Here is an 8066-nt window from a genome sequence, read left to right as displayed (position 1 = left end):
ATTTTATTTAGTTTGATTATTTGTTTTTTCAAGTCACAAGTTTATTGTATGGTAAAAATTTATAACAATCTTGTGACCTAAATCTTAAAATTTTCTCACTTGATGATTTGGCTTTGAATGCCCTCTTCCGCAATAACTCTACAATAATTAAACTGAAAAATAAGTAGCTTATAACATCTTAATACAATGTATTGTTTCCTGTGTCCTAGTTCTATATGTGGCAATTAAAATCGGAGGGGGGATGGTACTAAACCGCAATTTTTGGGTGACAGATCGAACTTTCTGATGGTGTCATTAAACATCTCTCTTTGTTGTTCCAATGCCTCATTAAAAGTAAGAAAAAATAGAAAAAAAGGATAAATCAGTGCTTCTCATACAGAATATAGTTTCCTTTTTTCAAGGTAAGGGTCAGTAATTTTCCCATGGAATTTTCAAAAATTGTAATACCAATGGGATGCATCTTGTTTTGGTCCAGTATAATTTTAGAGGGGTTTCTGGGTCTTTATAAAAATTTCTGTAATTCTGTTTCTAAATAACACTTTAAGAAAATATTAAGTGAAATAATATGTGCCATTCCTGAACCAACTGCAAATGGCCATTCTTCTCATTAGAAAGTTTGGTTTGAAAAAATATTTGTAAGTTTTGGTTCCTTGTGAGGCTGCCTAAATTGAACTATATTACAACTGTTGCTGAAAATATTATCTTTCTGCCAAAATAAGGATAAGCTTTTGGTTTTATATGCATGACTTTATATCTGTACCTTTTCATTCAATTTAACATAGCGAAACATTGGGAAAAGAAAAAAAGGATTTTTGTGTTGAGTTCATCCGTCTAGATACCACCCCCTCCCTCCCTTCCTGCTTTCATCTAAAAAGTGGTTTACTGTGGAACAAAAAAACGCTTAAGTAAGCCTGTATTGTAGAAACATCATGATATCGTTTGTTAGCAGTGTGAAGTGCTGGGGTCAAAACAAGCCCGCTTGTGTTTGAGATAATATTGAATACATTTTTTTTTTATTTACAACGCCAGGTGCATAAAAGTTTCTGACATGCCGCTATTAATTTACCTCCTTTTGACAAATTTACCGACGGCACATGAAGATATTCCTCAACAACTTGGCTATTGGCATGTCTTATAGATATTTTGACCGAGATATTAGCCTTCGTGTCTGCCTTGATGGCTGGACGAAGGAGGGGGAGAAAGGTGCATAATACGAGAGAGCATGTCTGGGGGAGGTGAATTCTTTTAGTTATATAAATTGTCATCAACGCAACGATAAACCTTTCATTTAGGTACTGAAGCGAACCAAGTGTAGAGGTAAAGCCCGACCTATTCTGGAGAGGTACCAAGAGGTTTTTTGGAGTGGTAGCATAGGGCATCCATATTCAGTTGTTTGTCTAATGCAGGACTTTTATAATAGGATTATTCAGCTGAATGGAAGAAGGTTTTTGAAGCGCTGAGCAACGCCCAGCTTTACTGTGCAGGAGGTTCCCACCCTATCAAGGTGGCTATTCTGAGAGGGATCAGCAGAGGAATAAATCCCCAGTGGAAGAAACTCGTCAACTCTCTTAATAGTTTCGTTTTTGAAGATGAAGCTAGGATGTTGACGTGGCACGTTTGATTGCGTAATAAGAAGCCCCTTGTTTTCGATGCATCGAAGTGGATTATCCATGCATCAAACCACTTACAATTTTAAAGAGACCCACCTGTAGTGAAATGAAGGCTTGTACTGGGTCTTCGTGTTTTGATACGGCTTACTGTGTCGTGATATCGTCAGCAGAGCAGAGGGCTTGCAGGATTGTCTCCCATTTCGTTTATGTAGATGAGGAAAAGTGTAGATACAAAGACGCTACCGTGGGAAATCGGTGCTTTCACTGAAAATTCGTTAGAAATAGACCCGTTGAGGACGACCCACAGTGAACAGTCAAAAAGAAAATTCTTGATTACTTTTAACAGAAATCCACAAACATTGTACACATGGAGTTTTTTTTTTATCAGACCACGGTGCCATACTCTATCAAAATTCTTGGTAACGTCGAATGACAATAGCCTGACGTTGTACCCATTGCTAGAAGTTCGATCCACTTTTTATGCTAGGCCACTAGATAATCTAATTTTGAGCGTTTCTGGTGGAATCTATATCGGCGATTGCCGAGAAGGTCAGATTAATGCAGGAATAAATAAAATGTTTTATTGGAGACGCTTTTATATATTTTGTCAACACAGGAGTGGAGACTAATAGACCTATAAGAACCCACGCTAGTTGAATCACCGCCTGGCCTTAGGGTAGGACTAACATGGACAGACTTCCGTGACTATGGGAAACTTCCAGAGTGAAACCAATTTTAGATCCGGAAAACCAATGACAAAGGTCCAGCTATTTCAGTACTGCAAGATTTGAAGACAAAATTTCGTATGTTGTCGGGACCAATGGGTTCGGTCACATCAGGAAGCTGCAAAATGAAAGGATATTAAGAGCAGGAAAATTCATACGATCCAGGACACATTTTCGATGTAACGCGTTAAAACAGGTATTCTTGTCTTAGACCACAATGCCGTTCTATGATGAACAAGTTAATTTTCAAATGGGGATAAATCCATTTACTTAGACAGTGATAAAAACATATACAAAAGTCTAGATGTTTCGATCTAATATACAGCAAGCTAAAATAATATATTTGATAATATAATAATAAAATGATATAATTGAAACTAGTATTTATATACACAAAAAATAAATTACTTTTCGGCTCATTCAGAAAATAGTGAGCTTCCGGATTATTCATTAGATTTTCGGGGAGAGTTCACTGACAAAGTTAATTCAAAGTCCTGAAGTCTTTAATCTTGCCCAAAAGTAATACAAATTTCCTATGAAGATGGCAATGCCTTCCCTGTCTTCTAAATTCAAACGAAACGTTGAGTTTATATTTGTTCACTTGGATGGTCTCATTTCCCCATGTATACGACGTAACACCTTAAACTAGGTATTCTTTTCTTAGAATACACTGCCGTTTTATGACGAACAAATAAATTTTCAAGTGCAGATAAATCCATTTATTTAGACAGTAAAAAAATAAAAATAGTCCAGGTATTTGATATTTTTCAGATTTTAATTTACCGTCTAGATAAATGGATTTATCCCCATTTGAATATTAATTTGTTCGATCCAGGACAGTATTGGTTCAGTAGGAAAAATTTGGCACTTCTCCGCCGTCGTTGTCCGGAATTATGTCCTCTTCGCTCTTTGAAAGCAGGCATCACTTGTGTTCCTGTTGCTTTACTCGGTTAGCATCTTTTCACTAGGTGTTGAACCAAAGCTTGTCCTTACTGGACATGTGTATTTTTTTTGAAGGGATATGTATTTTTTTCTACAAAGTCAACCATGGCCCACTGGTGCCTCTCTGTATCTATCTCTAGACCTTCGAAGGTGGAAGTTCTCTACTGCTGAGAACGAAGAGTGTTTCTCAAACCGTTCCAATCACTTTTATTGTTTTGCCAGATTGTTCGTGCTTTATTGGAGACGGAATAAGAAGGTTTCCACGTGCAATGACGGAACTTATTTGGGAAGGTCACCCTAACCCATAAAGTTTTTCTCCTGCTGATACCTGGTATAATTAAGCATGAATATGGTATATTGTTCTATAGATAACGTCAACACCTCCTCCACCTTATTTAGCGCCGCTAATGCGTTCATGGTCTCGTCTGAGGAGCGTTTATCCCTGAATGATGGCCTCAATGCTCGGTATTTTAAGGTTAAGATTGATCTCAGTGGTGCATAATGTAGATGGTTTAACCAGTTCACTGAATAAAGGGCTCCGATGTGATTTTGGAAGTGTTTCTTGCTCTTTTTTATTGTTTTGTAAATTAATTTTCAGAATAATATTTTAAGAAAATAATTAAGCGAATTAACACTTACAAAACTTTAATCCGCTACAAATGACCTTTTTAGTCACTAGAAAATTTATTTCGAAATACTTATTTGTAAGATTTTAGTTACTTTTTGATGCTCTCTACTAGATTGCAGCTATTGCAGCAACCATGATCAAACAATTCGTGGTAACGAACTGTAGTAAAAAGCGACCTGGCTCAAAAGTAACCAAAACTCTAAAAAATGGAATTTTGATACCAATAGCTACATCAAAAGAATCACATTTTAATGCTGATTTTAAATATATAACCCATCAAAAGTCAAGTCAAAACTTACCCGTCAAAAGTTACGATCCTGAGAATATTCGCATTATTCTAGACAATAGGGGAAAAGCAACCCCTAAAAGTCATAGAATCTTAACGAAAATCACACCATCAGATTCAGCGTATCCGAGAACCCTATTGTAGAAGTTTCAAGCTCCTATCTACAAAAATGTGGAATTTTGTATTTTTTGCCAGAAGGCAGATCACGGATGCATGTTTATTGAATTGAATTGAGTTTATTTATAACCCGTTATAATACACATGAAAAACGGAGTATAATGTGAATAAAAGAAAAGAGGAAAAAGGAAATGACCTAAAAAACTACACAAAAAACTTTGCAACACTTCACCTTACTTAAAAACAATTAAAACATACAAAAGCGAAACATTCATTGAATCAAAATAGCGCTCCATGGGTGCCAACCAATTCTACTATTATAAGCTTCTATGCTTTTTCTGATAGAAGCATTTGGGTCTATGATGCCGTATCTTTTAATGACCCAGGAGTTGCTTGACCATGGTGGAAGGGCAAGCAGGTATTTGGCATACCGGAAATAGATTCGCCGAAGTTCCTTCGTCTCGGTTATCGTAAACGTACGCCAAAAAGGTACAAGGTATAGGAAATTCGGGAGTCCAGAAGCATTGTAGAGCCTCGCTAGCAGTTTGCGGTTGAGTCGAAGTTTGTTTGCTACCAAGCTTCCCTATGCAGTTGCTGTTCGACGTTGGAAATGAAGGATCAAGAGCCTTCTAGTTGCTTTAAGAGTGTCACCAATAGGAAGCCCTAAATATTTCATTTGTGATTTTGGGGAAACTGGCGCGCCGTCGAGATTAATAGTAAATCCTGCTCGAGATTCAACCCAGTTAAACAGAACCCCGTCCGATTTTTCTCTATTGAATGTAAGGTTAATCTTAGCATATTCTTTACTTAAAATAGCAAAATTTCTTTCGAACGACTGTACTGTTCGACTGGGGTTAAAAATATCATCTGCATAAGCGATTAGTGACACATCAATCCCTTTTAAAATACACGAAGGAACTGCGCTGGATTGGGCGTTCAGGATACAGTTATTAAAGGCAACTGGAGAGGTAAGAGTACCCTGTCTGACACCTCGACGGACTGGAATAACGAATCGTGTTATGGTCCCATCAGGTAGCTTGATTACAACAGCAAGATGGTTATACATATCGTACAAAGCACGAATGGCAGACGTGTCAACTCCCCGTTTATATAGCTCAAGGAGAATGTGTGCGTGAATCAGAGAGTCGAAAGCATGGCTTACATCATGACTCCCTAGGACAAGTGAATCACCAGACTTATCCGCATCTATAGGTATTGACGACAGTGCAGTAAGCCCGTGGGCACACCCTAGGCCTTTTTGGAAGCCAAACTGATATGGCGGCATGTAGCATTTATCTGTAAGTTCTGGCATTACGAGTGTTTCAAAAATCTTGCAGAAAGTAGTAGCAACTGTAATAGGGCGATATGAAGAACACTCATTCAGCGATTTATTTTTTTTGGAACAGGAGGAAGACGACCAGAAGAGAATGAGGTTGGAACTATTCCAGTTGTGAACACCATTTGGAACATGAGATCAAGGTGACAAAGTAGTAGGGGACTTCCAAGAAGAATGTGTTTAGCACAAATATTATCTGTACCCCTCGAAAAAGGCTTCTCAATTTTATGCGCAGAATTCATAATATCAGACAATGAAACAATAAACGTGGATACAGTCTTTTTTGACAGTATCCGATTGAGATCACATTTAAAAGGATATTCTACTTTGGAATCAGGTTCTGAAAATTCTTTCAAAAAATGTTGTTACCAGGCCGCAGCAGAGATATGAGCTGACGGAGCGTTTCTTTCCCTCTGGTTGCGGGTCAAACTTTTCCACATAAGCGTCGGATTACTCATTATCTTTTCTGAAAAATCAGAACGAATAGCGGCTCTATGTTTTTGCAGTTCTTTGGAAAAATGGTGCTTTGTGGAAATCCGCATTTGGTTCACTATGCCGTTCTTGGGTCTCCCGCATTCTATCCATATGCCGAGCCAAGGGATAGGTTAATAGCGTAAAGTTCACTAAAGGGGCTGGTATGGGTAGAAACGTGGAACTCACCTTTGTTAATACATTCCATAAGGCAGTCAAAACGACGACACATGTCGTTTACTTTAGTAGTTATACATGCATTTATCTCCTCCATACAAGCCGGGACTTCTGTAGGTTCAAAAATAACGAAGGTAGGCAAGGCACGATTTTCCTTTGCTGACTTGACAAAGAATTTGGCTATATCCAAAACATTTTCATCATCTTTCAGAGACTTGCGAATCTGGTCCGGTAGACCAAAATATGGTCCGGTAGACCAGATTTTAACAGCAACAGTTCTTTTGCACTTAGAATGTCATCACTACTGAAGAATTCCACAGCACGGCTTACAATCAGCTGGTGTTTTATGCCAGCGAGCATTGACCTCGACACAAAGTTCAATACCGCATTCCAAACGATATTATTTTTATCCATTTTCGTTGCTAATCAGCCCGCAGTAACCAGTCCGAAAATTATTGCAGGGGTGAGCCAAGCTCATAATCAAGCGTCAGTTAATTCAGAATAAATTATCTCACAGGGATGATTCACAATGAATGAAAGAACCTGGGAACAAGGGAAGTGTAAGGACCCCCTCAACTATTCCCCGCAATTTACGGGTAACTTAATACCGGCAGGTACAATACGTCGCTTGCGGGAGGCTCCTTCCCCCCTTCTGCTTGTTCCCAGTACTCTTCTTAATTATATGAATTCAAAAATTATCTATGGTCGCTCAAATAATCCGAGTATAAGCCACTAATTTAATGCAGGTTTAAAATCTAAAAAAAAGAATATATTCACTCTGAATCTAGGTCAAGTTGAGCCATAGCAAATATTATGAAATAACAACTGAATTACCTGCGGTAAATTCAGTTGTAAACGGAAATGAAAAGTTCTAGTGCCCTTTTTTAAGTGACCCAAAAAATTGGAGGGCACCTAGGCTCCCTCCCACGCTCATTTTTCCCCAAAGTCACCGGATCAAATTCTGAGATAGCCATTTTATTCAACATAGTCGAAAAACCTTATAACTATGTCTTTGGGGACGATTTACTCCCCCACCGTCCCCGTGGTAGGGGCTACAAGTTACAAACTTTGACCAGTGATTACATATAGTAATGGTTATGGGGAAGTGTACAGACATTTTCAGGGGGATTGTTTGGTTGGGGGGAGGGGCTGAGAAGATGGGGATATGTTGGGAAAACTTTTCATCGAGGAATTTATGATTGGGGAAGAAAATGTCCATAAAGGAGCGCAGGATTTTTTAACATTATCTAAAAAAAAAATAAAAAAAAAAATATGAAAAAGTTTTTCAACTGGAAATAAGGAGCAGCATTAAAACTTAAAACGAAAAGATATTATTATGCATATGAGGTGTTCACCTCCTCCTAATGCCTCGCTCTTTACGCTAAAGTATTTTAGTAATTTCAACTATTTATTCTACGGCTTTTGTGATTCAGGGGTCATTCTTAAGGAATTGGGACAAAATTTAAGCTTTAGTGTAAAGAGCGAAGTACTGAAGAGGGGTGAACTCCCTCATATACGTAATAAAAACAAAAGAATACAGAAGTTTGTTACGTAAATTAATTTGTAAGTTACGTATATCTTTTACTAATAAAAACGTTCGTAAAACATTAAAAGTTCTAGTTGCCTTTTTTAAGTATCCAGGAAATCGGAGGGGAACTAGGCCTCCTCCCCTGCTCTTTTTTCTCAAAATCATTCAATCAAAACTCTGAGAAAGCCATTTAGCCAAAAAAATAAATATGCAAATTTCGTTTTAATTATTTATCTGCGAAGAGCC

At 37.8% G+C, this 8066-nt stretch overlaps 1 long non-coding RNA gene across 1 annotated transcript; it reads right to left on the bottom strand.

Annotated features, from left to right (window-relative positions):
- Positions 1-2177: 2177 nt before the first annotated feature.
- On the bottom strand, positions 2178-7188 carry LOC136027916 (uncharacterized). The gene is made up of 2 exons (XR_010617694.1): positions 6305-7188; positions 2178-2453 (listed from the first exon to the last, which is right to left on the bottom strand). It is a non-coding gene; the product is annotated as an uncharacterized LOC136027916 (long non-coding RNA).
- Positions 7189-8066: the final 878 nt, after the last annotated feature.

The sequence above is a fragment of the Artemia franciscana genome, chromosome 6, assembly GCF_032884065.1.
Source record: "Artemia franciscana chromosome 6, ASM3288406v1, whole genome shotgun sequence".
In the NCBI taxonomy this organism is placed as follows: domain Eukaryota; kingdom Metazoa; phylum Arthropoda; class Branchiopoda; order Anostraca; family Artemiidae; genus Artemia; species Artemia franciscana.
The sequence above is the reverse complement of the archived record's forward strand: the minus strand, read 5'-3'. Positions and strand labels throughout refer to the sequence as shown.